This window comes from Diadema antillarum, unplaced genomic scaffold (genome assembly GCF_040938485.1).
Source record: "Diadema antillarum isolate AM-2024a unplaced genomic scaffold, OU_Dant_1.0 seq00002284_RagTag, whole genome shotgun sequence".
Classification (NCBI taxonomy): Eukaryota; Metazoa; Echinodermata; class Echinoidea; order Diadematoida; family Diadematidae; genus Diadema; species Diadema antillarum.
Genome location: NW_027272908.1, coordinates 65,816 through 78,999, shown reverse-complemented (window position 1 = coordinate 78,999; position 13,184 = coordinate 65,816).

The following is a 13,184-nucleotide window of genomic DNA, read 5'->3' as shown; positions in this document are numbered from 1 at the left end:
CGCAGGTCCCGTGAGTAATCAGATTAGGGGAAGTTTAAAGTACGGATGTTTTTTAAGACCAACTATATCTGGGGAAACCGATTAAAACAAACAAAACAAAAAATCCAATTAAATATATGTCACTAAATAAAAATACAGAAAACAGAAAGGTCACATGTTGCAGCAGTGAACAACAACTGCAGAGATTCAAGGGGTGTGTTGCAGAGTATAGAAAATGGCGTAACTGTATGTCATAAATACATAAGTAGAAGGTGGAATAATGAGATTTGTCGTGAATGTAAACAATACCGAAAGCTCAGAAGTAACATTCCAGCATGGGTCCTAAAACCAAGCATTCCGTGTGACCATAGTAACCGACAGCTGTCACGCGCGAGAATTTCGATAACCGAGTGGAACAATAGGTGCATGAACAGCGCAACAGCGCCATATGTGACGAGTATGCAGATGAAGTCATGACAGCCCCTTCAACCCCTGATGGATGGAAACAACTTGCTGGTGGATTCTACAAGCGATGGAATTTTCCCCACTGTGTGGCAGCTATTGATGGCAAGCATGAGTGGCCATGAATCAGAAAGCCTCGTCTGTCCGGCTCGCTATGCTGCAACTACAAGGGCTTTTTTAGTATAATCCTGTTGGGTATAGTGGACTGTGACTACAAATTTATCTGGTGCGATGTTGGTGGTAGGTATGATACAAAAGGGGAAAGGGGGTAGGTCGAGTCAATTTAGGGGTACGTCAGATTTGTTACCACCTCACCTCCATTGTTACTGTTTCAATATTTATTCATTTTTTGCTAAAATGATAGCAATTGGTGCAATTCATCTCAGTTTTTGCCTGATACCCTTTTTCTTCTTCAAAAACGTGCTTTAAGAATAATCAATAATATTGGATATTTATTTCAAACAAATGATATTTTGTGTAGAAGCAAAAATCTGAAATTGATTGATTTGTTTCATGATAATGTTGGTATTTTTATGTATAAATTTTCAATTGATGAGCTTCCTGACATTTTTGCACATATGTTCATAAGAAATAACTCTCTTCATATCTACCCAAGTCGTCATCGTGATGACTATCACCTTCCACGTACTCGCACATTTTTTGCGAAAAAAACATTAATGTTTACAGTGCCAACAATACTGGAATATTTCGGCTGATTTTACCGTTTATCTTTGTCGTCCTTTAAATGTGAATGTTGCGTGGATGATTTCTCTGGCCGCACTGAAATCTGGATGGACCTGGTCGCTTTTATACTCCCCGAGGAGCGCACACACACGTACGAGAACGCCTTATCTATTCTTTCGTCTTCGTTTCCAATCGCACGCCATATCAAACCATTGCTCATTGTTCGTTCGTCTTATCGGGTCATATCAACCCTTCGCTCGCTTTCGGCCGCAATTTACTCAAAGAAGTGAACCGAAAAATCGTTATCCTTCGCACGTCATATTTATCCTTCGCTTACCGTTCGTTAATCATATTTGATTTTACTTTGTAATCGGATGATTTGAAGGCATTTTAATTTGAAATCGTTGAATTCGCGCACATTTCGTGCGTTTTTCCCATTCGTCCCTCTTCGTCCCCCTACATTCGCTCAGGTGTGAGGGGGCTTTTAGAAAGGAGTGAGCCTTTCACGGACGATTCCTCTTTCTCGGTACCTTTGTTATGAATTTATTTGCAAGGAACAAAGAAGAATAAACATTAATTAACGTCTTCGTGTTATTTCATACGAGAGAGATACAAAGGAAAGACAAAATGATTTAAAAAGGAACAAATTGCACGTCATGCAGGGGACAAAATTATTCATGTACAATGTACTCAGCTGAAAGGTCACTGCTATCATTTTCCTGTGCATCTGGCTGTTGTTTCTCCTCGTTTGTTCTGACCACAAAAGAAGAGCAAAGGAACTATAGTCAACTGATAGTTCTGGGCATGTAGGGCCCTATAGTTATCGTAGCAAAACTCGCCGTTGTCGTCAATGAGCTTTCAATGATTGATAATGATATAATGATGATAGTAAGGTCTTATTTACCCATCCAGGGTAGCCTCTTCAGTGTTGCCACTGCTCTACCAGAGGGCCCTGCTCTTATTATTACCCTGGCGTTGCCAGGTACCCATTTATACACCTGGGTCGAGAGGGACACAATGGGTAAAACATCTTATCCAAGAACGTAAAGCACTGATGGGCGGGATTCGAACTCGGGTCCTCCGATTGGGAGTCGGGAGTCTTATCCACTATGCCACAACGCTCCCACTCAGTTGACACTGCGGAGCGGAATGATGTACCAGGAGTCATACAAACAATTATGCAAAATGCTCAAGGGAAAACAGTTTATGCCAACTGCAGTTTCGGGTCATCCCATAAGACCGACGCCAACGAGTCACACAGCCCACGAGTTCGATATTGAAAGAAAAATCCATGAGTCATACAGCCCACGAGTTCGACACTAGGTAAGAAACAGCCCACGAGTTCGACATTACAATACGAGCCTTATTGTGTAGATGTGTTTTGTGTCGAGGACCTTGTTATCTTTAGTGTCGAATTCGTGGGCTGCATCATTCATGGTTGTCGATCTCCCGAAGTGCACCAGTCAATTCTTAAACATTGATTATTTCCGTCATCTTCCTCAAACTGTTTTAGCATCGTAAACCTGGCAATTATTACTATGAAAAGGAAAAGATTCTAATTGCTGAAGTATAGACTACAAAACATGGCACACTTCATTCAATATTTTGATTGATGTCTTAAGCAATTTTACAGTGGTGGGACACCTACTGCCAACACCATCTCATAAAAATTACAAATCTGGTTGTGACGGATAGTGGCCTGCTGAATCGTGTACAAACTTACAACTTCATAACATTATGTTTGCTTCATTTCGCTCTTTGATAAAACATTATGCCACGGACAACGCAAACCATGATTTGTTTTCACCATTAAATCACTCTCATTTCTTATTGATATTTCATTACGTTCCATGAAATCTCACTCACGTACCGGTGAACTTCATTTAACAAAACTTCAGTTGTGTGACATTATTATTTTCATAAGAATATCCATGTTAGATTTTAGAGAAGTTAAAGAAATTAGACGTAGCTCTCTCCTTCAGAAAAAACAAAATGTGTGACAGTTACTGCAGTAACCCTAAGTACATGTACTCGCATTTCTTATCTGAAAGTGTTCTCGTTTGGTTTTTTTTTTTTTTTGGTTTTTTTTTAGGAGAAGCAGGGTTGCAAAAAATAAAAAAATGAAAGACCATCAACTCGATGTAAGGCGAAGTCATAAATACCCCAGTGAAACATCTGTGTCTGTTGTCCTTTCTTCTGGACTTGACGTTCCCTCGCTTGGTTGTCCTTGTGGCAGGAGAGGATAATTCTCGGACAGGTTCTCTTTCTCGGTATCTACGTTATGAATTCATAAAGAAGGAATACAGAAATGATAGTTTAAAATCAATTAACGCCCTCTTGTTATTTCTTACGATCAATGACTTCAGTGCTTAGACCGACATTCAAAGTAAAGACAAAGGGATTGAGGAAGGAATAAATCATATAGTTGAAGCTTATACTCACCTGAAGGCTCACTTCCGGGTGCATCTCCTGATTCATGTTTCTCCCCATTTTTTCTGACGGCAACAGGAAAAAAATAAACAAATGAACTCAAGTAACTACATTCAGAACATGTCCAATTTTCGTGATTACATCGCATTATGATAAAACGGAAAACCAGAACATGCTAAAATATAATTTGAACGATGTATTATGCAAACTAGGGAAAGGCATTCTGGGTAATAATAAATGTACCGTGAACGATGCAGTCATTTAGCTATGCAATTTCAAACATGTATTCTATCACGAAAGTTTCTTAAATCATAAATGCATTTGGGAGGTTATACACATCAAATGAAAAAATATTGTGCGAATGCCTTCCCCAGCATGGATTAAATCTCACGCTATAGTCTTTTTAGGGGGAAATATGTGACATTCATTCAGTTAAAGCTGAGTATCAACATTACTCAGTTGAAAGCTTTTTTTTTTTTGCGAAGGTGCAACAAAAAGATGTCTACAAAAATGAAAACGTGAATACTAACCCCGAAGGAATGTAAGAAGAAATTGCAAATATATCCCTCACCCGCATTGTACATTTTACCTCATTTATATATTTTCATATTTCAATAGCATGAACGAACCATACAGTATTGGTAAAAGACAGTATACATATACTTGATATAATATCAAAATGTAGTACGATCTCACAATGAATCGTGAAGCTGAATCAATATTTACTATATAATGATGAAGAATAAAGCCTGAAAGAATGAATGAACTCTAAAACTTGTTTGTAACTGTTTTGTTTACATTTCTTTTTTGTTCCTGAAAGAATGCTATAATGTCAACAGAACACTCAAGTGAAAGGTAATCCATTTCAGTTAGAAAGACAGAAAACTTTATATATACACCTGTATGGAACTTACATTGTCGTTTTGTCTTGTCCATTTTCCACGTTCTGTTTTCGTTCTTTGGCACCCATAGGAGTTTGATTGTACGAAAAATCAGTTATTATAAACGGCTTCTCATAATTTCTCTATAGTCTTTGTTCTACAAAGAAAACCAACAAGTAATGTGAAATGATAAAGCCCATAATTTACAAGACAAAGTTTAACTACTCATGACAAAAACAGGCTTGAATAGAACAAGATAATGTATCACTCGTTCGTGATGGCAAATGAGACAGTGTGTAAGTATCAATGCTATTTTCTTTATGCCAATGCAGTCAGGATTCATCCATAAAGGAGTACAATTCTCGCCAGCTATGAGTCGACGATGAAAATTTGTGTGCAATCATCGGATCACTCTTATTGTTTTAATTTAGTTTAATACCTAAATGATTCCTCTGCAACAGCTTAACTTCGTCCATAATATTATTGCTCTTACGCACAATTACTACAATGTGTAGATCACGAACTTGATATTGATTTTTCTATATACCTATAACTTTATTGAGTCCAAAGGAATACCTTGATATTAAAGTCTTCCCCTTCCAGTACATCCATTACACAGAAACTATTCAGAATTCTTTGAATTCAGAGAGGTACACCCTCTCATGTCTTTCATTTCATTTGATTTTTATTCACTTCACACTTCTCAAGAGAATGACATAATATTAATAATATTAACCAATAAAGGAGATAATACAGTAAAAAATTATTGGAAACATTCATCTGAACTTACAACTATCTCGATACTAATAATAAACGTAATGGTCAATTAACACTAGTATCGGTGACTTATAGTATTATCCAGTACAGTAGGAGTAATACGATGGAGCCAACAAAGTCTATACCAAGCACGCTAACATGATAATAAGAAACTCATCGGGGGGGGGGGGGGGGCAAAGTGATAAATGTTCATGGCAATCGTCTATACCGTTCAGCCTCTGTCGTGTACAACTTCTTGGTTACTCGATTGTATCCTGCGTAGTGAATTGAATATTAGCGAATCATTCTCACAATTGCATAGGCCCTTCACTGGTATATGTGCACAATGTTATGTCAAACAGAATTAAAACAATGCAATTGTCGAGAAATTCTATTACAGAGCAGCCATTCATCGGTATCTCTCATTTTGTAACTAAAAAAAACTTCTGGGTGCACACCTTTTCTTTTTCTTTTCCTCCAGAGTATCAATATGGTGATGATATGGTGGTGACTGTCAAAATAGCGACGAACACTGCAGCGATTGTTCCAATTATGATCCAGGCGTTCTTGACTGAAAAGCAAAACACCGAAGACAGAGAAGAAAGTATCCAATGCGTTATGTACGATATCCGTGCGTGTAAAACTAGCTTTGTGTTGGTAGAAAAACAAATCGATGCAAATAAATCATTGCGCTTTAAATTACTTGTTACTCGTTACCTAATTTTCCTATCGTCATCACGTTTCTTATTGGAAGAGCGAGGGTATAACATGATTGTATATATATATATATATATATATATATATATATATATATATATATAAACCCTTCAAAAAAAAGTTTGGAAATCTGAGTTTGATCAATCATTTCTCATTTTTCCTTAGAAATAATTTATTTGTGCTTAGTACCACACAAAAATTGTTTAATTTTCTTTAAAATGATACCATACTTGTTATGATTATCGTACACATGGAGGTGCAGTACTTACAAATATGAGGTAAAGTCAGAATTTAAAAGCTGCAAATTGGCCCAATTTTTGACGTTCCTAATGGAGTTTCCTCGTTATGAGTGAGTTCCCCATTGTTTCTTTGGTGTTCATTTACTGTAACATCAGCATTTTTATGGAGTGACACATGTATGCGTTCAACCAAACAGAAAAACAAACGCACACACGCACACACACAAATACAGGCGATCATGACTCAAACCATTTTATCTCACAGAACCACGCCACATTAACCACAACAAAGACATAAAGAGGTGAAATGATGGTCTTGGTTTTATTGGAGTTTCATCTTTATTTTGTCTTCAGTTTGCGTTATTTTGTCTTTACTTTATGTTCACTTTGTCTTTATAATTGTCAATGAACATGATCGGGGCTCAGTGTATGGTGGACGACCCAAGTGCTTGCACCACCGCCTGGCACCGTGTCCTCATGCTGTTGATTAGCTTCGTGATTCCGCTGCTGAGGAATGGCGTTCCACTCGTCAACCAGTGTCTGACGGAGTCCTGCCCATGTCGTTGGATTTGTGACCCTCTTCCCTACAGCTCGGCCAAGGTGATCCCCACTGGCGTAGCCGGGGGCGATGGGGGCGGTCGCCCCCCCCCCCCTAAGATTTGGACCGGGGATTTGGGAGGCGGAAAAAAATGCGTGTATACTGTATGCATGCACATGAAGCGGGTCTCCTTTGCAACCTTTCATCAAATAAGATGTATATTTTTTTGATATTTCACTCAAAGTGTGCACCAGATCGTTGAATTTCAATTCAAAATATGCAAAATCTCTCGTGCTTGGGAGGGGGTACCCCCCTCCCAAACCCTCCCCTCTGTGCCTATTTCCCTAGCTAAGTACACTTTTTTTATTTAAAAAAAAAAATCTGAATAATTCTGAGTGCACAAGACTTATCACTTATATTCTGAAAACTGAAGGTTCCCTATGTATCTTAAGGGGAATTTCCCCTTTTAATAGACCCTTTCCTCCCTCAGCCCCCCCCCCCATCAGTTTTTTTTTTTTTTTTGGATGATTTCCCAAATGTTGATTCCATCAAATATGCGTATACGAGATATCTCAATTTCAACCTTAAAAAGATAAAAGCTCCATCGGAAGGGAAGGGTGGAGATAACACTCGCCCACGCCTTCTCCCTGCTCGCCCCCCCCCCCCCCCGCCATGCAAAGAGGTAGACTGTGGCTATACCCAGATCGCTTTATTTCAATTCTAAAAACGCAAAAGCTCCGCGAGCGGGAGGGGGAATCCCCTTCCCCTAAGCTCTACCTCACTAGACTTTATACATACGCACAGATGGTGCACATTCGGAATAAGAGCTAAATTCCGTGATTTTAACACTTCGATGAAAAAGTATTGCACCAAAAATTTGCACCAGATCGCTGAATTTCAGGTCTGAAAACGCAAAATCACCTTCGTGTGGGAGGGGATATGCCCCTATCTACACCCTCGTGTGCATGCTTTTTCTGTTTGATTGCTGAACAGACAGCGTTCATGATATTCAGTGTAAGAATTAATACAAGAAGACTAGTGTATTCAAATTATACCATTTTATAGGCAAATTGTTCAATAATAATCTACACTAAAATATACTGCAACCTTAAACAAGTGGGACTGTTTCAACTCGTTAAAACACGCAAAAACATGCATCAAATTGCACCATTTGCAACATCAAAATGCAAAAAGTTCTCATCGTGGGAGGGGGGGACACCCCCCTCCCACACCCTCCCCTACCCCCTCGCTCGCTCCGCTCGCTCGGGTTCAGTCGCACTCATGATATTCAGTGAAGTGTATGTAAATTATACCATTTTATAGGCAAATTGTTCAATGATAATCTACACTAAAATATACTGCTACCTTAAACAAGTTGGACTGCTTCACGTCGATAAAACGCGCAAAAACATGCATTAAATTGCACCATTTACAAAATCAAAATGCAAAAAGTTCTTACCGTGGGAGGGGGGACACCCCCTCCCCTACCCTCCCCTCCCCCTTCGCTCGCTCCGCTCGCTCGGGTTCAATCGCGTTCATGATATTCAGTGAAAAGAATCAATACAAGAAGTGTATCTAAATTATACCATTTTATAGGGAAATTGTTCAATAATAATCTACAATAAAATATACTGCTACCTTAAACAAGTGGGAATGTTTCACGTCGATAAAACGCGCAAAAACATGCATCAAATTGCACCATTTGCAACATCAAAATGCAAAAAGTTCTTACTGTGGGAGGGGGGACACCCCCCTCCCACACCCTCCCTTACCCCATCGCTCGCTTCGCTCGCTCGGGTTCAGTCGCAATCATAATATTCAGTGAAAAGAAATTAATACAAGAAGTGTATCTAAAGTATACCATTTTATCGGCAAATTGTTCAATAATAATCTACATCAAAATAAACTGCTACCATAAACAAGTGGGACTGTTTCACGTCGATAAAACGCGCAAAAACATGCATCAAATTGCACCATTTGTAACATCAAAATGCACAAAGTTCTTACTGTGCATGGGCGGATCCAGGAATTCCGTAAAGAGGGGGCGCGTTTACAAAATTTAAGGGGGGCGCACGCACCCCTCCCCCCATTTTTTCTTTTTATCTGTTTTGTTTCAACAAAAAATAAAGGGGGGGGGGCGTGCGCCGGTTGCGGTCCTCCCTGGATCCGCCCCTGCTGTGGGAGGGGGGACACCCCCCTCCTACACCCTCCCCTACCCCCTCGCTTGCTCCGCTCGCTCGGGTTCAGTCGCGTTCATGATATTCAGTGAAAAAAATTAATACAAAAGTGTATCTAGATTATACAATTTTATAGGCAAATTGTTCAATAATAATCTACATCAAAATAAACTGCTACCATAAACAAGTGGGACTGTTTCACGTCGATAAAACGCGCAAAAACATGCATCAAATTTGCACCATTTAAAACATCCAAATGCAAAAAGTTCTTACCGTGGGAGGGGGGACACCCCCCTCCCCCCCCCCCCCCCCCCCACAACCTCCCCCCCGCTCGCTCCGCTCGCTCGGGCTCGGTCGCTTCGCTCCCTCGCACACTAACCGCCCCCCCCCCCCCTTAAGATGAAATCCTGGCTACGCCGTTGCAATCAGTTTGCTTGAAAAGCAGACAAGGATATAGGTCTCATGGGCTGTTATATGATATATTGTAATTATGATATTTTTAACTGGAAGAAACCAGCCCCCCCACACACACACACACATTATAGATTATTTGCACCTTCGACCTCCTGTGCCAAGGGTCTGGGCCAAGGTTCGACCGTGCGCAAAACCATGGAGAAACAGGCGGTCGAGTTTTGAACTGCGTTGTGGTCGAATTATTAGCGGATTGTGTTGCATGTATTTTCACAATCATTTTGCCTAGGAGGACAACACAATTGATGCAACATAAAGTTATGACACAACAGATGCGCTATGAAATCGATTCTTTATGTGACTTGCTAAATGACGGATATAGTCTAAATGACGAGTAGGATTTGGCGATGAAGTTTAAGGTTAGCCTATCGCTATTGCCGGTTACCATGTCATGTCTGTACAGCAGTGATTTTGAGAAGCATTCAGTTTTTGCAGAGTGCATTATGAAAACCAGCGATTATTAGTCTTAACATACTTTTAATTCAGTAATTACATCTATGTAAATAATGACATGTTGTAATGGTGCATGCATAATCATTTCTTAGGAAGAATATGATTCGTTATAACTATTTCTCCTGCCAGTAAATTACGATTTAATACCTTGAAACGTTAGATAATTTTATTGTAGTTAAGCTAGTATCTTACCAACGGAGACGACTCCGCGACGTCTCCAACTTATCAGTCGCAGCAGTCGACGAGACGTCTCCAACATAAAAATGTCTTGCGGTCTCACCAAGGAGACGTCCCTGAGACGAGCTATGGCAGGTGTCAAAAAATTTCAAATATGAGGAAGCCGTTACAGGATCACCTGACTTGATCTAGGCAGGATGTCAGCACGCAGATGGGTCACGTGGTTTCTAAAGTAGGTCAAACATCGTCAAATAGAGTCGCGGAGACGTCTCCGCGACCTCTTACCAGTTTTTCTGGTCTCCAGCAGGTCTCGGCGACGTCTCGGAGACATCGCGGAGACGTCTCAGCAGTCGCGGATATGATTAGTCTCTGCGACGTCTCCGCAACTGATGGAGACATCTCGGAGACGTTGCGAAAAATTGAACATGTTTAAATTTCTTGCGACCAATCGGAGACTCTGTAATTTTCAGGAGACGTCTCGGAGACGTCGCGGAGACGTCTCTGCAACTAGCAAAATCTGGAGTCGCGAACTAGTCGCGAATTAGTTTCAAGCCCGGTGAGATACCCCTTTAGTGTAAGTAAGATTTTATGAGACAAAGCGATTTTGTACTCGTATCATTTGCAAAAAAAAAAAAAAACAACAACAACAACAACAACTGAGCAACAAAGATGAATATACCGGTTCATTTATTTCAAATACATTAAAGTTCCCAAATATCGACTCCTGCAGGGCACCCAAGAGGATGTTTTATCGGGTGTACGTATGTCACGAGTTCGACACCCACGAGTCATAGTTACAGTACACTAGTCACACAGCCCATGTCATGAGCTCCACACAGGGCAAATAAGACCCACGAGTTCGACACTAACAAAAAAGCAAATAGTTGTTTTAGGACTAGTTGTCATTCACAACTCAGTTATTGAAATTGTTCTAAAATATAAATATCTCCCTGTATAGAGAAAATTTCAGCATAGATGGCGTGTGCACTGTCTGCATTCTTAGGAAAGTTGAGAATATCATGATGAATCCCCTACACCCCTTTTATCAATGCTTCCCTTGGTGAAGATCTGGCAAACGACTGCATTCTGCAAAATGCAGGACAAACCGATATCTGAATTCTTTTATTCCACTTGCAATTAGAGCTTTCCATGGTACCCATCAATTGGAACCGATGTAGAGTACCGGAGTAAGTAAAACTGCACCGAAGATCCCATGCCTTATCACCACTGTTATCAACTTCATCATCATCATCATCATTATTTTCACAATAACATTATCACCATCTTCGTTGTCACACATTCACCATCACGATTATGTCATCGTCATAGTAATTATAACGGTCATCATTATCATCACCTAATCTTGGGATATTACGGTTTCATGATTCATGATTATGACAGTTGTAGATGTTTAATGAGTTGTGCTCCCTCTTCCTTCTGATCCTTTCCTTCTAATCCTCTTCTGTCAATCCTCCCTTTGTGTTTACATTTTTTTTATCTGGTAGGTTGACATACATAATGATTATATTCATAATCATATTAAATCCAAGGTAATTTGTATTATGATTATGTGCAATATTTGTGGAATTCGGGAGAAAAGATAAATTGATGATGCAATTACTGTTATTATTAACATTATTTACGCTAGTGTTAAATTTGATTTTCGTGTCGCTGTTTTAGGGCGAGTTCGTGTTTTCAGATTATCGCAGGTTGAGAAGAGCGGGGGCGGGGGACTGGAACTGAGGACGGTTATGTAGGCAACAGGAAAAGATATCTGAAACTTTTAATATTCAAATTCAAATTTATTTTCATTTTCTTCCAATAAAAAGAGAATATTATATACAGTGTACAATGTGTAATTGCAAAAACGTAAATTAACCAAATACATGTGATAATGAGTAACAAATTGAAAAAAACATAATTGTATTTTTATATATATACTGTACATACATATGCAGAGTAGAAAAATTAAATAAGGTTGGGAATGGAAACAGAGGGTCCCACTAAAGCAAAACTTCAATACGATATGTGACCCTCAGAAAATGCATAAGAAAACGAATAATGAATTAATGAAACTACAAACAGATATAAAACAAAATCAAAGGAACCAATGTCAAGTGGAATGAAATCAAATTAGGAAGGGAAAAATAGGAAAAGGATTGTTTTTGAAAATCAATGAAAAAAAAATAGGAAAAGGAAAAAGAAAGACAAATGAAACTACAACAAGTACACCATCACGGACAAAAGCAAACTAGATTCCATGATGTAAGAGTAATGATAAAATACAACCTGGATTGAATATATTGCAAGGATTTGTGTATATAAACCCATAAGAATAAAGAAGAGCGGAGATAAAAGATGGAGAGAATAGACACAATGGTGTATACGGTACAATAACAAGAAAATCTGAGGAAGTCTTGTTTTTGACAGATTAAGAAATGGTGACTTGATTAAGATGATGAAACAAACCGTATTCGGTAGACTATTATAAGATTCCAATAAGACATAATGTTAATTCATTCTGAAAAAAAGTTCAAAGCTTTAGCTGATATTGTTATGAAGTAAGTTCCAATAATTGGCCCATCGTAGATGAAAATGTTCTGAGCCAGCAAAGTTATCAAAAATGGCAAATGGAATTCCTTCGACCGCTTAGTTGGATACTTTCTTCGAAACCTTGTTTCATATATATGTAGAAGATTATTTTCTTTTTGATCATACATAAAGTGTCGTAGATTAAACAAATGCAAATCATTTATTTTCAATATTTTGTGGTCGAAAAATAACGGGTAAGAATGAGACAAAAATGTTGTATGCCATATGATACGGAGTGACTTCTTTTGTAAATTTTAACTAAGAGCGTTAGGTGTGTATTTCCCCATGCGAGAATACCATAATTCAAATAAGGCAATAAAACGGATGAATATAATGTAAGCGGGGAGCATAAAGAAAGACAAAATTTAAGCATGTTAATTAAACCAATATGTTTCGTGAAATAGTTTTGTATAACTATACTATCAACACGAAATTTCATGACAGCTTATTATCGACTGTTATTCCAACAAATTTAACATAGGAAACATCAAAAACAATATCAGCAGGTAGTGCCTCTGTAGAGTTGCTCAAAAACATACATTTTGTTTTCCGAATATAGAGAGATTAATTCATTTGCTTTTAATCGGGCGACATTTTCTAATTCAGAGTATATTGTATTTACACGGGT